The 22,848-nt window shown below is 40.2% G+C and overlaps 1 long non-coding RNA gene, 3 other non-coding genes and 2 pseudogenes across 4 annotated transcripts in view; 1 reads left to right on the top strand and 5 right to left on the bottom strand.

Moving 5' to 3' along the window:
* LOC148670516 (uncharacterized) overlaps positions 1 to 16,587 on the bottom strand; it is a 36,827-nt gene extending 20,240 nt beyond the window's left edge. The window contains exon 1 of the long non-coding RNA XR_015937024.1: positions 15,917 to 16,587. This is a non-coding gene — a long non-coding RNA (uncharacterized LOC148670516). The remainder of the gene's footprint in view (positions 1 to 15,916) is intronic.
* On the bottom strand, positions 372 to 490 carry LOC148670520 (5S ribosomal RNA). The gene has a single exon (XR_015938762.1). It is a non-coding gene; the product is annotated as a 5S ribosomal RNA (ribosomal RNA).
* LOC148670519 (5S ribosomal RNA) lies at positions 1,028 to 1,146 on the bottom strand (annotated as a pseudogene).
* LOC148670518 (5S ribosomal RNA) lies at positions 1,685 to 1,803 on the bottom strand. Its single transcript, XR_015937811.1, has one exon. It is a non-coding gene; the product is annotated as a 5S ribosomal RNA (ribosomal RNA).
* On the bottom strand, positions 2,341 to 2,459 carry LOC148670517 (5S ribosomal RNA; annotated as a pseudogene).
* A 4,080-nt stretch (positions 16,588 to 20,667) lies between the features above and the next one.
* On the top strand, positions 20,668 to 20,739 carry trnaa-cgc (transfer RNA alanine (anticodon CGC)). The gene has a single exon. It is a non-coding gene; the product is annotated as a tRNA-Ala (tRNA).
* The last annotated feature ends 2,109 nt before the right edge of the window (positions 20,740 to 22,848 follow it).

The raw sequence follows: 22,848 nt of genomic DNA, 5'->3' as shown, positions 1-22,848 counted from the left end.
CAATGAGGACGGAGCTGCGGGAGAAAGGGCGCTATAGAGGATCGCTGTGGAGAGCTGCTGCTGTGCTTTGACATCTGAGCTCTGTGGAAAACGATCTCAATACAATTCTGAAAAACGCGACTCTCCGAACGCCAGCCGAACAAGTCTCCACAGCCGAAGCGCTGTGTCTCTTTTCAGCTGGCGATAAACCTTTCCTCGATCCTTTGCGGACTTGTAAAACTGTTCCTGATCAGAATAAAAAACGCTCACGCTAATACACAAGCACCCGTGTCTCGCCAAAGCTGACAAATAAACAGACGGATAAGCCGCACTGCACGTGTGAACAGGGGAATGAGCGAGCGAGCGGGGATAGCGCGCCTCCTGCGCTTAAAAGCTTACAGCACCTGGTATTCCCAGGCGGTCTCCCATCCAAGTACTAACCAGGCCCATCCCTGTTTAGCTTCCGAGATCAGACGAGATCAGGTGTGCTCAAGGGGGTGTGGCCGTAAGCGAGAGCAAGGCTCGCTGGCACCCTTCTTATTGAGAGGACAGCTCCGTCACCTCTTTTACGACGCTGCTTTTTTTCCCTTGCGTTTTTCTCTTCTTCCCACGTTCTCTCTCTTCACTGCCTTCGTCCCCGCTCTATTTCACTTCAGCCTTTCACTCTTGCTTCCTTCCAATGAGGACGGAGCTGCGGGAGAAAGGGCGCTATAGAGGATCGCTGTGGAGAGCTGCTGCTGTGCTTTGACATCTGAGCTCTGTGGAAAACGATCTCAATACAATTCTGAAAAACGCGACTCTCCGAACGCCAGCCGAACAAGTCTCCACAGCCGAAGCGCTGTGTCTCTTTTCAGCTGGCGATAAACCTTTCCTCGATCCTTTGCGGACTTGTTAAACTGTTCCTGATCAGAATAAAAAACGCTCACGCTAATACACAAGCACCCGTGTCTCGCCAAAGCTGACAAATAAACAGACGGACAAGCCGCACTGCACGTGTGAACAGGGGAATGAGCGAGCGAGCGGGGATAGGGCGCCTCCTGCGCTTAAAAGCTGACAGCACCTGGTATTCCCAGGCGGTCTCCCATCCAAGTACTAACCAGGCCCATCCCTGTTTAGCTTCCGAGATCAGACGAGATCAGGCGTGCTCAAGGGGGTGTGGCCGTAAGCGAGAGCAAGGCTCGCTGGCACCCTTCTTATTGAGAGGACAGCTCCGTCACCTCTTTTACGACGCTGCTTTTTTTCCCTTGCGTTTTTCTCTTCTTCCCACGTTCTCTCTCTTAACTGCCTTCGTCCCCGCTCTATTTCACTTCAGCCTTTCACTCTTGCTTCCTTCCAATGAGGACGGAGCTGCGGGAGAAAGGGCGCTATAGAGGATCGCTGTGGAGAGCTGCTGCTGTGCTTTGACATCTGAGCTCTGTGGAAAAACGATCTCAATACAATTCTGAAAAACGCGACTCTCCGAACGCCAGCCGAACAAGTCTCCACAGCCGAAGCGCTGTGTCTCTTTTCAGCTGGCGATAAACCTTTCCTCGATCCTTTGCAGACTTGTAAAACTGTTCCTGATCAGAATAAAAAACGCTCACGCTAATACACAAGCACCCGTGTCTCGCCAAAGCTGACAAATAAACAGACGGACAAGCCGCACTGCACGTGTGAACAGGGGAATGAGCGAGAGAGCGGGGATAGGGCGCCTCCTGCGCTTAAAAGCTTACAGCACCTGGTATTCCCAGGCGGTCTCCCATCCAAGTACTAACCAGGCCCATCCCTGTTTAGCTTCCGAGATCAGACGAGATCAGGCGTGCTCAAGGGGGTGTGGCCGTAAGCGAGAGCAAGGTTCGCTGGCACCCTTCTTATTGAGAGGACAGCTCCGTCACCTCTTTTACGACGCTGCTTTTTTTCCCTTGCGTTTTTCTCTTCTTCCCACGTTCTCTCTCTTCACTGCCTTCATCCCCGCTCTATTTCACTTCAGCCTTTCACTCTTGCTTCCTTCCAATGAGGACGGAGCTGCGGGAGAAAGGGCGCTATAGAGGATCGCTGTGGAGATCTGCTGCTGTGCTTTGACATCTGAGCTCTGTGGAAAACGATCTCAATACAATTCTGAAAAACGCGACTCTCCGAACGCCAGCCGAACAAGTCTCCACAGCCGAAGCGCTGTGTCTCTTTTCAGCTGGCGATAAACCTTTCCTCGATCCTTTGCGGACTTGTAAAACTGTTCCTGATCAGAATAAAAAACGCTCACGCTAATACACAAGCACCCGTGTCTCGCCAAAGCTGACAAATAAACAAACGGACAAGCCGCACTGCACGTGTAAACAGGGGAATGAGCGAGCGAGCGGGGATAGGGCGCCTCCTGCGCTTAAAAGCTGACAGCACCTGGTATTCCCAGGCGGTCTCCCATCCAAGTACTAACCAGGCCCATCCCTGTTTAGCTTCCGAGATCAGACGAGATCAGGCGTGCTCAAGGGGGTGTGGCCGTAAGCGAGAGCAAGGCTCGCTGGCACCCTTCTTATTGGGAGGACAGCTCCGTCACCTCTTTTACGACGCTGCTTTTTTTCCCTTGCGTTTTTCTCTTCTTCCCACGTTCTCTCTCTTCACTGCCTTCGTCCCCGCTCTATTTCACTTCAGCCTTTCACTCTTGCTTCCTTCCAATGAGGACGGAGCTGCGGGAGAAAGGGCGCTATAGAGGATCGCTGTGGAGAGCTGCTGCTGTGCTTTGACATCTGAGCTCTGTGGAAAACGATCTCAATACAATTCTGAAAAGCGCGACTCCCCGAACGCCAGCCGAACAAGTCTTTAAGTGGAAATCTAATAAGTAAATTGATTCTTAAAATGTAGAGAGCTTTGCAAAGAAATATATTGGGGCTTTTAGATAATATATTTTAAGGATGTAATTGCTGTGCTACAGTACGTGCAGAATTTTAGAAAACAGTGCGTCAACAAAGTACACTGTTTAGGTTACTTTAGAAGACAATGTACCAAAACAATATATGCTGTCTGGGTCGTTAGAATTAGCTGAAAGTAACTGATAAGCTTTGAATAACATATCTAGTGCTTCTTCTTTCGCTTTTTGATGTAATCTGTTTTCTCTTAGGGAAAGTGGAAGTAGAATGGACAAAGCGCTGAGCTTTTTTACAGCGCAACGTCCTATGAAAACCCTGTACTGCTTGTAACAAATTGAGTCTCTGGTTGCTCCCAATATTGAAATAAAGACCTTACTCAGGTGAGAACTCTCTCTTGTGCCTTCCTTGATAGTTATATTTCCATGACACCGGTTTTAATGTCTGTAGATTGTATCTTATTTTTATTTTTTGTTTTGTTTCATGTTCATATTATGTGTTTTCACCCAGTTGACTCCAGTTAATAACAGTTCACCCAGTTAATAGCCACTTTTTATGCGCGAAAAACGGGTGATCTTTCTATCTCGTGATCAGCTTAGTATCTTTCTGTAAGTTTTTTTCTTCTTAATTAAACGTTTAAAATACATGAATTTCATAAAGACAACACACGTTTCGAACAGAAAAAAATCATATTCATATTCTGTTCTCTTCCTGGTATGTATAACAGATCAGCATGTCTTATTTTCCCAATTGCTTTTTTCCACTGTATTTATCATAATGGCTAGCCAATGTCCTCTCTTTGCTAGGTAATGTTACTTGTGGATGTGCTTCTGCGTTGCGTAGAAGCACATGTATCCATAGAAAGTGTATTATACTACTATTTGAGCTACAGTACATAAAAATAATTATATCGTTATTAATTTCTTTAGGTACGTGATTCCATATTATATTAACTGGACCTTCTGTGCTTAACCAAAATTCAGCAGCCAGAATCCTGACCAGATCTAGTGCAAGTGTTCACATTACTCCTATCCTGGAGTCCTTGCACTGGCTTCCGGTCAAATTCCGCGTAGACTTTAAAATCCTCATGCTCACCTACAAGGCTTTACATGGCTTGGCACCTCAATACCTGTCTTAACTTTTATCGCCCTACTCCCCACCTCGCAACCTCCGCTCTTCAAATTCTGCCCTCCTTACTGTCCCCCAAGCCCGTCTACATTGTATGGGCGACAGGGCCTTCTCCTGCTATGCCCCCAAGCTCTGGAACTCTTTGCCCAAGGATATTAGAGAGTCACCTTCTCTAAACTCCTTCAAATCCAGACTCAAAACCCTCCTTTTCAGAAAAGCCTTTACTTAACTGCTTCCATTCTTCACCCCTCTGCTCTTCTTAATACCATCTTCCACGGTCTCCTCTATTGTTATTGGTGTATTGTTGTAATTATAATTGTGTCCTGTCTTGTGAAATTTTCTTATTTATTGTTGTAGTCTTCTTATTTATTGTTATTGTCATCCTGTAAAGCGCTTTGAGAAGCCACCTTTAAAGGCGCTATATAAAATAAAGTTTATTATTATTATTATTATATTCCCTGTTAATCAAATTCTAAAAGTATGCTTTTGTTTACTCCGATAACGAGCACATTCACAGAAAATGTGAATATCTTATGACTTTTCACAAAGTATATAAAGTTAAGATGGTCAGAAGGAGCATGTAAAAACGTTTCCGAAACGTGGTAAAATCTTACTACATGTAAGACTTTGATGCTTAAAATGTTTAGGAAGAAAGTGGAATACTGGTGTGTAGTTTTTCTTTAAACTACCAATACCAGCCATATACAGTTTACACTATATGTTTATGTTCCTAAATTAATATAGTTTATGGTGGTGTATCGTGGTTGTAGAGGTTTGATGGGTTTACTGAGACAATTATTAATTGTAGCAGTAATCACGAGGTTGTTCGTTGTGGCTTTTAGAAAATCAATCGTCAGAACAACTAACAACGCACACACACGGGTTCAATACACGAGATACATTTATTAACATAAATTGTGCACCAAACATATACTAGTCTGCCTGGATACGAGCGGCAGACCTTACTGTGAGGGTTATCAATATACAAGGTATATAATCTCGAAGAGATGCAAACACAAAGATACACAGCAGAGAATATATGTCAATATATATCATTCGGTTACCAAATCGCTAATCAGTGTTATTACCCACTGTTACTCTAAACTCGGAAGTAAATACATTACTCATGAATTAAATTGATAACAACTTTTTTTGAGGTACAACTGAATTCTCGAGACAGAATGTAGAACATGGGGTTTACTTATCCACTGTGTATGGATTTGGAATCTCCCGGCACGAACACCAAACCAGCTGACAAGCTCTGTTGCAGCCTCTGTTCCAGCAGTTGTCCAATGGGCGTTGTCCCGGCGTCCTCTGGCTACCAGTCTGAATCCATCAAGAAGACAGGAATTTTAATATCGCACTGCCGTCTTGTGTACAAAATATTTGTTCAGCTCTAACGTCTGTGTGCGTTGACAAGGCATCTCAAAAGGAGGTATTAAATAAGAAAATGATCCTTTCTGTTACCATTCCTGTGGTTGGAGCGTTGTTTCACCCTTTTACGTTCTGTAATATTTACAGACAAGGTTTTATCACTGGAGTTGTACAGAACAAGTGTGCATCAGTCCATGAAAATCATCAGTACTGCTGTTTTTCTATGCATAGTTTAATCAAGAGCACTTAAAAGATGCAAAAGATGGATTGTGGTCTGTGAGCACCTGCACATCTTCGGAAGTTCTCTATGTCGGGGGTGTAGCTTAGTGGTAGAGTGCTTGTCTTACATGTATGAGGTCCCAGGTTCAATCCCTAGCATCTTCAAGTGCTTTATGTTACTGTGCTCACATCGCAGTCTTCTGTCAAGTGAGAACTCTTTGCTCGTGTTCATAGAGAGCCAGGTTTACACAGTTAAACTTGAAGTGCTACAGTGTTCTCTGCAGTTTTAGATGTACCTCCAAAGCATTTAGTTCTGTTAACTACCAAAGAATGTGAACTAATTTAAAGTCACATTCAGGAAATCCAGAGAACGTCTTCACACTTGTCGTGGCTGTTGCAGAAAAACCTCACCCGGGATTTCCTGAGAGATCATTCACCGAGCGAGTCCTCCCTCTGGATTCTGCACTGAGCTGAAAGCTGCGCGAATTCCTCACTGCGTGTCCTGTACTGTGTAGCACAGTGACAAGAATGCCTTGAGTTCTTTTCCGTATGTGAAGGAAAATGCAAAAGAGCATGAAAAGTATTGATGGAATAAAATATCCATGGTACAACTCGAGAAAGAACTGACGGACAAAACAATGCCATTTGATGATTACAAGAGAAACACAACCGTCCGAATATGGGCTTGGATCCTGAACGCTTGTGTTAAAAGACAAAGCAAAGGATATAACCTGTAAATGTCTTCATGTCTTACAGTTTATGAAATAACACAATTTCTTACTTTCTTGATAATTTCTTACTATTGATAGATGCTTTTTTTAATTTTAACAGAATCACAATTACAGAAATTTGGGGTTAAACTGTTATTCACATATTCTAACGAAGAGAAACGTTAGTGTCTTCCGGTGTGTGAGCCCATTTCTCAAATAAGAAAAAAATAAGTTATATAAATTGAATTATTCTATTTTGTAGGCTTGCATAGTCTTATTCATATTTCAGTTAAACCTTTTCTTCTGTAGTAATTTCATTTGATATTGTATTAGTCCTGATTTACAATTTTTGGACATGGTTCATCTTAAATCATTTGTATTTAGTTTCAGTTTTGGAAAATCGTGCCCAGAAGCTACTAAAACTGGTAATGTTTGCATAATGTGTAATGCAATATTAGCATTTTGGGTGGGAAAACAAAAGGTATTTCTTGGTATTAATCCTAACACTTCATAAGCGGTGTTCGAGGATTTCTCGCTTCAGATAAAGCTGTCACTACATCATAGATTTTTACTCAATCAATATCAGCAGTGTTATCGCTACCGAACGCTAAATATAGATCCTGGCAATACTAAGGAAGCAATCAATTTATACATTTTGATCATTGATATTGAGGAATAATATTATACAAATTGTGGTTTTCTGTTAATTGCCAATTTTATTGTAATTACATCTTCGTTTACAGATGTCTTGCATGTATCACAAGGTATAATAGTCGCTGTGTGTCCTCAGCTAAAATGTTTTAAAAAGTACAACAAAAGTACAATATGCTTAACAACATTTATGGTTATATCTATATTAAAATGAAGGTAAATATACCAAGATATTAAAAAACAATTGTACAGTCCTAATCTCATAATGCTTGTGAAGTTTTCCAATAAATCTGAACTGTAATTTTGAAATATTATTGCTGAGAATGGAAAGAGAATACAAAGATCAAAATCAACGAGTGAAAATATGAAAGTAGTTCATTAAACTGAGTTTCTTCCCTGAAATGATTTGATTTGCTTGCAAAGTACTGAGCAGCTTTGAAAGGATCGCGGGAATCAAATATACAGATGGGTTCAGAGTGTGCTTTCCAACTTTTGTTTAACATTTGTCTTTGATAGGGCAGAGTCGTCTTCACAATCTGGGTTACATAAACAGGTGACGTCAGTACAAAACAGCTTTCCTTCTTGGGGAACAACAGTTGTGTTCCATATTTCTAACTATTTTGGTTTCTGTGGTTATAGCTGTGACCTTGTGGCGCAAATGTAGCATGCCTGACTCCACATCAGAAGGCTGTGTGTTCAAATTATGTCGAGGTCTGCTTTTAGTTTTTCAGGTTCTGCTCGTCCTGAACACGGAATTCACACCATGTAGTTGAGTTCTATCTGTACACCACATAGATAATCTAAACAAAATAGAGCCCTACTGGACATACAGTTAGGATCTCACTCAGCGAATACCCTTGAACACAAGAGAGAAGGCACAGTTCACATCTGCGAAACATCACATCCGTCTTTAGAGACAGCTACATCAGAGAATGGAATCCCGGAAGTTTCAAATAACTTCTTTTAATACAGGTTCAAGCAAACCTGAAAGTTAGGGAGTTTCTGGACACTTTTGTTTTATTAAAAAGTGTCTGAAGCCTGAAAATGTAATTTGAAAAAAAAACGCTATTGGACATTAGCAGGTACTTTTTGTAACGATTTGCTATTTCATGCTGGAAAACAGAGGAAACAGACCCAATGTTTGCTTTCAGGTGCGGTTCATTACATAATAGACATCTATTACTGAGGAGCTTGAATAAAATTTACACAAGCAAGGTAGAAGTCGAACCTACAATCTTATGATCTAAAATCAGATGTGTTATTTATTAAACTGCTGGTATTTCACATAACCTGAATTCCCCCATAGTGTGCTCAGCGTCGCTACTAGTAATATAACGCCCTGTCTAAAATTTCAAAGTGAGAAACATGTGTTTTCTGATTTTTTATGAGTTTTAAAATATAATCTCTTTAAATCAGACAAAGGGTTTATGTTTCGCACTGAAATTCCAATTGATTGAGAATTCAAAGAAAGACTGTTTTCTTCCACAACACCGTATATTTATCACATCCACCAGACTCTTCAACTTCTCCAGACCTTGCTGGGTGAGCATTTGCTCCCATAAATCAGGTCACGTATCATGTTAAATCACTTCTTCTCAACACAACATTTCCCGGTCCACGTTTTCTCTATGAAAAAAAGACATTTTTCCCTTGCACGATTTCTCATTTTTTATCAAAGCGTACAGAAATAAAAAAGAAGAAGAAATAGTGTTGCAAAAGAACTCTGTTGCCCTTGGGAGATGTCAAACGCATTGGACATGACAAATGCCAGATAAAAGCCAATTCTCTTAGTTTCTCGTTGTCGGGGCTGCTACTGTATGTAAAAGAGGCCATTTGCTCTGAGAGCAGGTTCAGCGCTTTCTGAATGCAGATGTCTCAGAGCGATGTGTCCAAGTGGCTGTAAAAGGGGTTGGATGTCATGTCACCGTAGCTTAGTTGTGTCACGACCACCAGGCAGTCAAGACCAAAGCGTAAGCGAGCTAATCAGACCCAGCAGCGGGTGATTATTAACAAACGCCGCCGCACGAGTTAAACCACCTGCGCACACTCATTGCGGTGCGCACTGCTATTTAAACCATCTTCACCTGCTTCCCACTGCTCGGTATTGAGTCTACTCCTTGAGAGCTCTACCTGGCGGTTTTCCCCCGTACCTCGTTTATTCTGGATTTTGGATTCCCCTTCTGCCTTTTCGACTTTGCACCTCGCCTCTCGACTCGGACTGTCTGCTACCGGTGAACTTCCTGGATTACGACTTGCCTTTCGCCTTTTGACTACGACCTTGCCTCTCGTTCTGGTTTGTTCGCCTGCCTCATCTATCACCCGTGCCTGCGTCTGCACAGGATCCGTGTATCTTCTCACCAGGGATTCCTAACAAGTTGGTTAAAGTCCCTCTTTATTAAACAAAAGAACTGCGGTTTGAATCCCAGCTGTGTATTTCTTCCTATCTTGTAGTACAGAACGTACCATTTTGGGCACTCACAAAGGGCTTGATTTCATTAAATGCATGTGTTCATTTCCTTTCTGGAAAACTTGTTTTTGATTAAATTCACACAGCTTGCGAAACATGAAATTCAGTTCTTGGTTATCAGTGCAGAAGAAATATTACCGGCTGGCAAAAAGAACGGTAAGAAATTTTTTTGGGGGATTCGAGAAAATTCTCCGCCAGTCAGTGTCTGTGGCCCGATCGGTTAGTGCATTTGGTTGTTATCCAAAAGGTTGGTGGTTCAAGTCCAACCAGGGATGGGTTTCTTTTGTGATGTAAACATTGTTTTCGCATAGGTCGATTGGATTTTTGAGCTAAACCATAGCTATTTTAATATTTGTAGGAAATGCGACTGTTCAACACGTGTCAAAAATGTCCAATAATGCCCAACATCGCAACTCCCCAGAAAACCATATTCACCCAAGAAAAATTATCGTTGAATCGTCATTTATACTCCTGTAACATCCTCTGCTGAAATATTTTAAAAATACAATGCAGATTTGTTTGAGAACTTGACAAGCATTGTTTTGTTAGCACTGTGCAGTTGGATTTTAATATTTTGACATTTACCTTTTTTTTAAACTGTAAATACTGTACAATCTATTGTAATTGTGTTGTAATATTAAAATGTTAGCTGAGGATGCAAAGGGGTGAAAGGGAAAGGCCAGAGGGTACAGTAACAACAAGGTTAGGATTGGTGGAGGTGTTGATGGTTTTTCTCTGTAGAGGATGATTGAGTTTTTTATCCTTCTCTGAAGTGAGAAACTGGAAGAGTTGGGAGTTGAGAGATCTGATGAGGTTAGTTATAAAAGGAAGTTGATGTGGAGCTGTTAGCTGTAAGAATTCCTTAATGTCTTTGATGTTGTCATCAAAGATAAACTGCAGTCAGCAAAGCTAAAAAGAAATGTATCTTTGCATACTGCCCTGTCTTTCTAACACCTGAAGAAGGCTCCATGGCCAACACGTTGTTTCCTTTCTTCTCTTTTCAGCGTGGAATAACCTTTTACTTGTTCCTTTGCAGCCTACGCATGCTGACGCAGCTACTCACCTGATATTTAACATTCCTATAATCACAAATATGAATGTCCACTGTGGGTATTTTTTCCATGGTTATTTATTCTGTCATTGAAGCATATTTTATGTCATACCGAAGTGTCATAATCACTGAATTTTTTTTTTTTTATTTAGAAAGTAAGAAAATGATAAATCACTATGAATTGCATTTAGCCTGTACTGATCTAGATTTTCTATATACTTTAACATGCCATGTTCACAATGTCACAACTGAAATGCAACAGTGAAGTGTTGTAATGTACATAGTGTCGGAACATTGAGATGTTTTGGTAATGAGGAAGGAGGGACATGCCATGTTCACAGGGTCATATTTAAAAAAATGGCACAGTAAAATTTCCTAAAGTTCAGAATTTTGATAGTCTGTTCAATTGTCTCTCACACCTCAATGTCAGACTTTTTAGATATTTTTATAACCAGGGGGTAGGTTTATAGCAAGAAGCAGAAAGTGCCATCACCCATTGCTCATCCTCGGTTAACCATATATTCTCATATGCCATGTTCTAAATGTCCCATTTATATTAAAATTTCTTGTAAAATGCAAGATTTTAAGACTTTTTATGATCAGAAGGTAAGGTCGTGGTAAATATGCAGAAAGTGCCTGTGAACTTATGTTTTGCCTTTGTCTTATTTACTTATTGTGTTTGTGTTATTGTGAGTTTTGAAAATTGGTTTACAATTTTCTGAAATGTGTTTCACACAAAAATTCTATTTGGATATTCACTACTTACGTATTCCCCTTTGCTGAGGATAAATACAGTAATCCATCCCGATTAGTACTTTTAAAAATTACTGTAAAGAGCCATCTACAGGTGAAAGGTGGCATAACATCACAGCAGCAGCATTTAAAGCAGAAGAAGCTGGCGAATAAGAAGCCAGATTCAGCTTCGTTAATGCAATACCATTGGGTGAGGTGAAAAAATATTTCTTGCTCTGAATCCTAACATTTGTATAGGAGGTGTTCTAGTACTTCTTGCCTCAGATAAAACTACCAATACACTTATTTCTACTCCATCAATAGCAGCAGTGTTATCGGTACTGAGTCCTAAATGTACAGATGCAGCCATTCAAAATGGGTGAGGTATTTCGCGGCATACCCCGGTGGGCGTGTCGCGGTATCACGCAGTTCACTTGTGTCACGTGACTTACTATCCGGCGTCGCCTTGTAAAACCGCCAGGGGGAGCTTAACCTCTCATGTACAGCATTTGAGCCTTTAATTTTGAACTGTGTATTACAGCATGTTAATCATCAGTCATTAAAATGTTGGTATATTTTATGAAAGCAAGATTGCTCAGTTGGACAAAAGTACACAACCTACCTTTATCAGAAATATTTATGCATCAAAGCCTTTACTGAAGATATTACTAATAGTATTAATAATGGATGACTTTGGACAAGCTGTATACTCAAAGTATAATTTCTTTAGCACATTTGTACAAGCACTTGGAATCTGTCCAAGCCATACTTTGTCAGGCATTTTGTTTTACTTCAACGGGCATAAAAACTTCCTTGCTTTTAACAGGGCGTTTCATAATTTCTAGCTACGAAAATGATTTAAAATGCGACACCTATCATTCAACTAGAGCTTAAAATATCACAAGGAAAAATACACTCCGGTATTCCATTTCTCCCTAAACATTGTAAGCTTCGAAGTCTTTAACTAACGTGATACCGGAGTCAACAAGCATACTTTTAGAATTTGATTAAAAGGGAATATAATATGGAATTGCGTATCTAAAGAATTTAATAATGGTATGATTATATCCGTGTACTGCAACAGGGCTGTGTAGGGCTGTTTCGCCTGCCTGATCATTGTGTTTACAGACATTGCGAGCTGTCTTGTAGCCTACTGGTCTAGGTGCGTGACTACCAACTGGCAGGTTGTGTGTTCGAATCCAGCTGGTGCTGGACTTTTATTTTAACAAACATTTCTTCGAAAAAATAGGTAAGCGAAATTATGGACAATCAATTGACTTTTATATTTCAAAATATCTCAACATGATCGATATTTGCGATATTTTGAACATATCTTCCCTTCTGACAGCGGTTCCTGCTTCTATTGTGTGTGTGTGTGCAACAGTAAATTTTTGTTATTGTTAGCAAAATATTTTGAATTATATTTAACCCTATTTTTTCTTTAGTTTTGTATTTAACTTATTATATGATAGTCAGACTTAATGTATATTTGAACAATGAAAATATATTTTTACAAGATTTTACATTAAGCACTTAAAATGAATATGGTTAATAATAGTAAACTGTAACATGCTGTAACAAGATCGGTTACAAGAAGAAAATGCTTTCAGAGAAAATGTTTCAACCAAACCTGTTCCCACACACCCCGCCCCCACTACCATTAGAATATACACAAACATTTTAGCGTTTCATTCTGAGCAGAAGACCCTCACACCTGAAGAGTGCTGGCTGTGACGAATTAAACCGGTTTTACAGGTTTCAATCACAGACCATGTGACATGGGACTCAGTAAACTACAGTAACACCGTATTTGATAACGCTTTAAAAACGCTATAAAATAATGTGACTTGGCAAAGAACAAGTTTACAACACAGTACAAAGATAAATGCTGACCATGACTTTAGAAGCATAAATTGCCTTACACTCAATTTAAACACAAGCTGTCTTTAGCCCTCTAAGCTGGTTCATACAGAAATGTAGAGATCTAGGCTCAGAACACACAGCTTCATTAGCGAATACATATGCAGGACAACTAGAGAAGACGTTTTACAGAGGATGGATTTTTAGAAACATCCCATCAGACATCCCATCATATTCACAACGTGAAATCTAGAAAATAATATTACGTAACCAAAATCCGCAATATGGAAACAGAACCTGTGTAATTGTTGATAGATGATGTACTCGTAACATTTTTTCAAGACGAACTACAACATTTAAAAAATGACTTGTATGTACTTGATATCTCTAATCAATCCACGGGTCCCAGCACAAAACGAAAGTAAAACGCATACCGTTTCTCGCTTCTTATTGCTCAAAAGTAATTTGACCGTATGAAATGCATAATATAAACCTAGAAACATATACGTGAGCAGTGCTTAAGCACTGTAGTATCGGTGTTAAGACATACCTCTCAAATACTGTAAATCAAGTTAAAAATATCTCAAGACCGATTCTGGTCGTAATGAAACCATGCAAGGGAGTTTTTATGTCCGTTGCAGTTCTTTTGCAACATGAATATAATTATATCGTTATTAATTTCTTGAGATACGCGATTCCATATTATATTCCCTTTTAATCAAATTCTAAAAGTATGCTTGTTGACTCCGGTATCACGTTAGTTAAAGACTTCGAAGCTTACAATGTTTAGGGAGAAATGGAATACCGGTGTGTATTTTTTTCTTTAAAGTACCGAGACCAGCCATATACTGTATGTTTATGTTAAGATTTCCCTTCAGTGGTAAAATTAGATATGAATATTCAATACTTAAACGGGCACAGTTAAGACATTAAATATACATATACATATTGTATACAGTACAGTTTGCATACGGTAATATGTTTATGTTACGCGATTAAAAAATAAATAAATAAAACTGGAAGGTCCAGCACCACCATTATGTTTATATGGTTGTTTTTGTTGGTTGGTTGTTATTATGGTTATTAATAATACGATCTATAGTTGAAATCTGAGCCTAAATAAAAAGAAAAAGCAAGTGATTAGGTTTATGAGCAATCTAATTACTTATTCGTTTAAAACGCTATATAAAATAAAGTTTATTATTAATTTGCTGGACAGAGCGGTGAACATTATTATGCATAAGACAAAGATAACGATCCTGATCAGTTTAGAAATCTGTGTACGCTGTAAGGTTTTTACTTCTTAAACTTTTAAAATACACGTTTTGAATCTAAAGAAATCCTCTTCCTGGTAGTGTGTATAGCACACCAGCACGTCTTTTTTCTCCAATCAGAGGGGTGTCAGATAGTGTCAGCCAATCACCATTCTGCGTTGGGTAGCAACGGGTGACTGTTCTCAGGCGGAAGATGTAAACAGCTTAATGTTCGTGTTAAATAATTTTTTTTTAATTCAATTAAACGGGCACAGTTAAGACATCAAATATACATATACATACTGTATACAGTACAGTTTGCATACGGTAATATGTTTATGTTACGCGGTTAAAAAATAAATAAATAAAAATGAAAAGTCCAACACCAGCTGGATTTGAACACACAACCAGCCAGTTGGTAGTCACGCACCTAGACCAGTAGGCTACAAGACAGCTCGCATGATCAGGTAGGCGAAACAGCCTTACACAGTCCTGCCGCAGTACACGGATATAATCATACCGTTATTAAATTCTTTAGATACGCGATTCCATATTATATTCCCTTTTAATCAAATTCTAAAAGTATGCTTGTTGACTCCGGTATCACATTAGTTAAAGACTTCGAAGCTTACAATGTTTAGGGAGAAATGGAATACTGGTGTGTATTTTTTTCTTTAAAGTACCAAGACCAGCCATATACTGTATGTTTACGTTCCAAAATTAATATCGTTTATGGCCTTCACACGCGTTACAGTATGCTCCTACTCTTTTTATGCTCAGCTACTAAGATTTCCCTTCAGTGGTAAAATTCAATATCTACAACGGGCACAGTAAAGACGTTTACAGTAAGTCTTTCTACGACAGACCAACGGACCACGAGTGCCCCTGTCGGTCAACCAATCACGCACCGCGGTATCGCGTGTCATCTTACCTGCGGTATCTGTACTGCGGTGTCTGTACCGCGCACTTTGAATGGCTGCATCTGTATATTCATAAGATGGCAAAACAGAGCACAAAGCAACTCATCGTAGCAATTAACAGGGTCTAGGAGGAGAAGCTGACCGAACAAAGTTACCGAAAATAATTTCCGTAAGACTCTTTTGTGCTCTCCAGAAGATTGAAAAGGGCAGCGGAGGACAGTCGGGCATGTAATTTCGCGAAAACTTTTGTTCTGTCTAAATTGCCAGTATTTAACACTGCACTGGGGGGGGTTAATACAGACACACTGACTGGACACTCCAGTACATGAACACTGCACTGAGAGAGAGAGGGGTTCATACAGACACACTGGCTGACTGGACACTGCTGAACAATGCAGTACATTAACACTGCACAGAAGAGATAGTTACCGCCACGTCGATAAATAATCTGCCCACAAACATTTCCAAGACTCCAAAGTCTCCTAAATTGGCTTTCACATGGAGAAAGTGTATCAATTGACGACATATTTCTGTCCAAATTTAAAGAACAGCAATAACATTAATGAGAATATAACCAGACCACAACTAGTTTAGTTCGCAGAAAATAATCCCTCGGCAACATCACAAACCTCTCCTACTTCGCTCTGCATCTCTCCACTACAGATTCAACAGTGAGGAAGTTAAAAACACCGTTTTTAAACACAAACGTTACTAATTGAAAGTCACTGCACTTACCCGACGGCTCCGTTTCTTCATTTGTTTCTGCAGTGATTTCACAGGGAGGCATGAGTCCAACATGATCCGTCTGTCCCTGATATCCTCCTGCTCCCGACTCCTTCTCCCATAACTGCAATCGCACTTTAAAGGTCTCGTTTTCCTTCATTCGCGTTATTTCTGTCCCGAAACTGTCCTTGACACACTGTGTGATATTAATCACGGCCCGACTCACCAGGATCTGGGATACGCTGTGGAGTTTGTCTTGAAACGAGACCTGGGAGTCAGACATCGTGTTTCGGAAAACTTCTGAAACTTCATACACAAACGATTTGAGCAAAACCCCCATGAAACAGTGAAGCTCGTTTTCCTGCTTCATTTGCGCGATTTCGGCCCCGAAAACATTGTCGACAGACATGATTTTAATCAAGACCCGTCTCGCCAGAACCTGGGAGATCCGGCGGAGTTTTTCTTCAATCGATTTCTCGGAATCATCTGTCCGGTTTCGGAAAACTTCTGAAACTTCGTGCACGATCGAGCTAAGAACAGTCTCCATGAAAGAGTGCACCTCAGTTTCCAGATTAAGCAACAGATTCTCCATGTTTTTCAGAGTCGATCTGAAAAACACAAACAATTCCTGCAGCTGCAGTCGCTGTAAACACGTGGGTTTGAACACAGAAAGCGAAACGTGGTCAAACAGAGGACTTCCGGGTTATCAGATGAACTTTCCTTAGTGACCGTTGCTATGAACCACAAAAATATTAGTCGAATAAAAATAATCTGAAAAAAATAGTCCAGAATAGATATTTGCGTTATATTATAGTGTAACGTATACGGCCGACATTTTTTTATTATTTTTATTAAATGTGTAAATAATTTACAAATACAACTACAGGAGCAAAAATGGATACAAGAAAAAAAAACCACGGACAGAAAAAAAATTACTTGCCAGAGGTAACGATGTAAATTATATTTTTTACATATATCAAATGTTTTCCTTGCTTTAGCATTTTTTTTCATTGTTATAGAATTTAAATAATATTTCAACTCCATCTGAAAAGTACTAAAAAGGGGAGTATTATTGGACCATTTTGATTTTATGAATGTGAAATTTACTAAGAATGACTAATAAATTTGCTATAAATAAATGCTTTTTAAAAAAAGTTATCTTACACAGTACAATATAAAAGTCATTAAACCTAAAAAAAACACCTTTAAATGCAAGTACACAGCCACCACCACACTCATTCAAGGCCCCTCAGGACAATTCCGGATCACCCAGACAGCATCTTGTACCTCCAGCAACCTTATTTACTGTATCTCTTGCAGTAAATGCCCAGCCATCTACATTGGGGAAACAGGAAGGAGACTCGGAGACCGCTTCAGAGAACACGTCAGGGCTGTGAAGATTAAAGATCTCTCCAAGCCCATTGTTTCTCATTTCACCTCTGACGGCCACGACCACTCTAATCTCTCCGTCTGTGTTCTCAAAGACGGTTTTCCGAACTCATACATCAGAAAGACCACCGAAACTAAAATTATTCTGCAGCTAGGATCACACATTCTCCCTTCCCTTAACGACAGATTACTGTTCTTTTAAATTTTCTCCATTCATTGGAAGTTTCATTTCACACCTCTCTGCACCCATTCTGACTTCACACCTCTTGATTGGCCTCTCTTTCTGTCCCCTGCTCCCGCCTCTCACTCCTCCTCCCTCTCAACCTTTGTTCTCCCGCTACTTTACCTTTGCCTACTGCCCTGTCTCTCTCACACCTGAAGAAGGCTCCACGGCCGAAACGTTGTGTTCTCTTTCTTCTTTTTTTCAGCATGGAATAAACCTATTACTTGTACCTTTAAATGCCTACAAACAAAATTGTGCAAGTCCGTCCAAAACAACTTCACAAACACACACCTACCAAAGGTTCCCTTTCAGCCCGACAAAAAATGCACAAATCATCCTGCTCATGCTTATATAAGTACTTTAGAGAGTACTTATTTAACTTTATAAAACCTATGAACAATTTTAAATGATATCTTTTTAACTTTATTTGTAATACAATATCCAACAGGAGTTGTCCAAACTAACTTCCAATTTATATTTTCAAATGGTGCAATCCAAAAAGATCAACTTGACGCAAATGCCTTTCCTGTATAAAGTAAAAATCATCTCTCATTTTTTTACAAAACAAATCGCTTTTCTTTTTGCAACATTTCGAATACCGTTAATTTCATAGAAACATCTACCTCAATTTCTTATTTATTCCGCACGTCTGCAGTCACTGTTTACATGTCTGCATTGTTTACTTGTACGTTGTCTACTGTTTGTACAGTATATTGTCTTGATGCACTGTCTGTACTTTGTGTAAAGTATCTATATCTAGATATATCTATATCTATGCTCTCGCAGTCTCCTTCCTCACCGCTCCTGCTCGCTTGACACTCAGTCTCTATGCCTGGGCTCGTTGAATCTCTGTCCAAGTTTTTTGGATCTTAATGACTATATGACCAAAAAATAATTTCAGGTTTACAAATTTGACACCTACTCAATTCAGAGTGCACATGTTTCTTGTTACAGAGGGGAAAAAATGCACATGAAATTTCTCATGCTCACCTATAAGGCTCTGCATGGCTTGGCACCTCATTACCTGTCTGAACTATTATCGCCCTACTCCCCACCTCGCAACCTTCTCTCTTCTAATTCTGCTCTCCTAACTGTTCCCCAAGCCCATCTACATTCTGTGGGTGACAGGGCCTTCTCCTGTTATGCCCCAAGCCCTGGAACTCTCTCCCCAAGGATATCACAGAGTCACCTTCTCTAAACTACTTCAAATCCAGACTCAAAACCCTCTTCTTTAGAAAAGCCTTTACTGAACTGGTTCCATTCTTCACCCCTCTGCTTTTCTTAGTACCACCATCCAGGGTCTCCTCTATATATTGTAATTGTGTTTTATCTTGTGTATTTTTATTTATTGTTGTTGTCATTCTGTAAAGAGCTTTGAGAAGCCACCTTTTAAGGCTCTATCCGCATGTACCCCATGTATTAAGAAGACCCCCATATTAAAAAAATCATAAAAAAGAAAGAACACTTTCACAACCCAACACAAGGTTGTATAAGGTGAGGGGGGCTGTCTGGTGTGTAAAACACTTGGTTGTAGCATTGTGAATGTTGTGCTTCAAATGCTATTGAGTCATGAAGAGGACCTCCCTATCCCAGTGTATTGCATGTCTGATCGGTGCTGTATTGAAAAAATCATAAAAAAAACTGAAAGAGGTTTCACAACCCAAAGCAAGGCTGGGAAAGGTCAGAGGGCCTGCTTAGTGTGTAAAACACTTACTTGCAGCATTGTGGGTGCTGTGGTTTAAATGCTATTGGCTTGTGAACAGCATCCCCCTATCCTAGTGCACAGTGCCACATTCAATAAAACCATGAGAAAAAGAGATTCACAACCCAAAGCTCTGCCAGTCTTCTGTGTAAACAATCATGGACATCATGATTTGAACATCATGGGTGCTGTTTTTAAAAAGCTGTTGAGTAAAGAATAGGAATTGTCCTGCAGAATGAAAACAGGAAATAAAGAAAAGGTTTCAGAAATAAAACAAAGCTTTATTCCCATGCTGACAGTCTGAGTAATTGGAAACTGCTGTTCTGCTTCCTATGGTCATATATGGGTTTTTCGCATGAAACTCTATTGAGCAGTATTTCTGCGTTGTGAACGTATGTATGTATACAGCGGTCCCCCAGTGTTCCAGATGGTGCGTAATTGCGCATCAATCAAAACCCCGAATGCCAGAAAAGGATAATTAGCTCACTGATATGTTTATGGAGGGGTTGTGAAAATTTTCAAAGTCGTGGTCTTTAAAATGCATTTGGTTTGAAGGCATTCTGTGTTATATGATATGTGATATGGCACAAGAATATTCGTGCGTGGGATAAAAAGACAAACTGAAGGCTGTGAGAACATTCACAATGTACTTTATACACAGAGCAATTGTATATACAAAGCAATTGTTTCATAAATCAAAATCATTTTCGAACTTCAAGCTTACTTTACCCCGGTCAAAGTGATGAAGACACAGACATTTAATGAAAACGAATTTGATTCACTCAAGGCTCTGCTCTTTTGTTGTGATGTCATTTTAATTAATGTTAGCTGTGATTAGGTGTCGTTTTTGTCTCTTTTAACTTAAGAGTTAAAGAGTTTAAGAGTCTACTCCTTTCTTCCTGGTATAGAAATAACATGTTCCATGTTTACAACCACCACTATAAATTATTTGTTCAGCTCTAACACCTGTCTGCGTTGACAAGGCATCTCAAAATGACATTAAATAAGAACACGATCCTTCTGGTTACCATTCCTGTGGTTGGAGCGTTGTTTCACCCTTTTTCGTTCTTCTACAATACTTACAGACAGGGCTTTATCACTGGAGTTGTACAGAAGAAGTGTGCATCGGTCCATGAAAATCATCAGTACTGCTGTTGTTCTATGCGTAGTTTAACCGAGAGCACTTAAAAGATGCAAAAAGCTTTCAAAGAAAACAGAATTGAAAGACAGTAGAGTAAGGAGGTAAAAAAGTACTCCCCCGTCGAGGAATTAACCACCGTCGCCCGTGTGACTGGATATAAAAATAACCGATTCGTTTTTGCCCAGTCTCTGGAAGCTTCGATGCGATTATTTTTCCTTCCTTATTTCTTCATTCCCATGAGTTTACTCTGTAGTAGAGGAAACGCGAAAGTGGGAAATTGCAGGCATTCTCCGTAAGCACACACGACTGGGGATGTAGCTCAGTGGTAGAGTGCATGCTTCGCATGTATGAGGTCCCGGGTTCAATCCCTGGCATCTCCACGTGCTTTATATTATTGTGCTCACATCGCAATCTTCTGTTGAATGAGAACTCTTTGTCGGTGTTCATAGAGAGCCAGGTTTACACAATTAAGTTCAGTCACACACGAAGTGCTACAGTGTTACAGCTGTTTTAGATGTACCTCCAAAGCATTTAGTTCTGTTAACTACAACAAATGATTTGAACAAATTTAACGTCATATTCAGGAAATCCAGAGAACGTCGCCACACTTGTGGCTGTTGAAGAAAACACCTGTTGAATCTCACCCGGGATTTCTTGAGAAATCATTCAGCAAACGAGTCCTCCCTCTGGACTCCGCACTAAACTGAAAGCTGTGCGAATTCCTCACTGGGTGTCCTGTACTGTTACAGGTGCTCTCGTGTAAATGTGGAGCACAGCAACAAGAACACCTTGAACTTTTTCCATATGTGAAGGAAAAGGCAAAAGAGCATGAAAAGTATTAATCGCATAAAATATCCATGGTACAACTCGAGAAATTACTGAAGGACTAAACAACGACCTTTGATGATTACAAGAGATTAAAGAAACACAACCGTCCGCACACGGGCTTGGATCCTGAACGCTTAAGTTAAGACAAAGCGAAGGATACGAACTGTAAACTCTCTTCACGTCTTACCGTTTGTGAAATAAAAAAAAAATCTTACTTTCTTAATAATTTCTTACTGCTGATAGACGATTTATTGCATTTTAACAAAATTAAACTGTTATTCACACACTCTAACGAAGATAAACGTTAGTGTCTTCCGGTGTGTGAGCCCATTTCTAATAAGAATAAAAAATAAGTTATATAAATTGAATTGTTCTACTTTTTATACTTACATAGTCTTATTAATATTTCAGTTAAATATTTTCTTCTGTAGTAATACTAGTCTCGATTTACAATTTTTGGACATTGTGCATCTTAAATAATTTTATTAGTTTCGGTTTTGGAAAATCGCGCCTAGAAGCTACCAAAACTGGTAATGTTCACAAGATGTGTAATGCAATAGCAGCCTTCTGGGTGGAAAACAAAAAGTATTTCTTGGTATGAATCCTAGCTCATTTATAGGCGGCATTCTAGGACTTCTCGCTTCAGAAATCCTGTCAACGCATCGTACGTTTCTACTCCACTCGTACGTTTCTACTCCATCAATATCAGCAGTGTTATCACTACCAAACGCTAAGAATAGATCCTGGCAATCCTTCGTGAGATCTTCGTTGGAAAATTGTTTATTTTATTTAAAACAAATATTTTCAATACCATCCAAAAAGTCAAAAGTTTCAATTGCATGCAACTGATGAGATCTCTCTTCGATGGAAGTTATAAGTACATAAAAAAACACGTTTCTTGTGGATCCAGAAGAGGATCATTATGAGGCTCAAAACATGCCTGTCTCTTCTTTTTTTGAGGACGAATTGATTATTGAGGTGTAATCATTGGTTCAAAACCCAAATCATCTGGTATCGCTGTTGTTTCTTTGATAGTTTCTTCAAATCCTTCAACTGATCTTCCATATCGAGGGATAATATTGTAACGCAACGGGGGCTCAGGCGGGCGCCCTTGCCGCATTAGGTCGTCCCCTGCACCGTCCGGGGCTCGAACCCAGGACTTCCGCGTCTCTCTGCAGCGACCTAGCCCCGTGAGCCAAAGAGAGATCTCTCCACAGCCCAGTAGCTGTGGTCCTGCTATCACAGGGAAGGGCGGTGACGTCACCCGCTCTGGTACGCCGGCTCTTACACAGCGCCTGTCGGCCGTAAGCGTTACACTCTCCCCCGCTTAAATCGCCGTCCCCGGCGAAGGGCTATCCCGCCCCGCTTCTGACACCAATGTAACGCAACGGGGGCTCAGGCGGGCGCCCTTGCCGCATTAGGTCGTCCCCTGCACCGTCCGGGGCTTGAACCCGGGACTTCCGCGTCTCTCTGCAGCGACCTAGCCCCGTGAGCCAAAGAGAGATCTCTCCACAGCCCAGTAGCTGTGGTCCTGCTATCACAGGGAAGGGCGGTGACGTCACCCGCTCTGGTACGCCGGCTCTTACACAGCGCCTGTCGGCCGTAAGCGTTACAATATCATACAAGTTGTGGTTTTCTTTTAATCACCAATTTTATTAAAA

The sequence above is a fragment of the Lepisosteus platostomus genome, chromosome 5 (genome assembly GCF_059453375.1).
Source record: "Lepisosteus platostomus isolate fLepPlt1 chromosome 5, fLepPlt1.hap1, whole genome shotgun sequence".
Lineage (NCBI taxonomy): Eukaryota > Metazoa > Chordata > Actinopteri > Semionotiformes > Lepisosteidae > Lepisosteus > Lepisosteus platostomus.
Note: the sequence above shows the minus strand (reverse complement) of the source record. Positions and strands in the feature narration are given on the sequence as shown.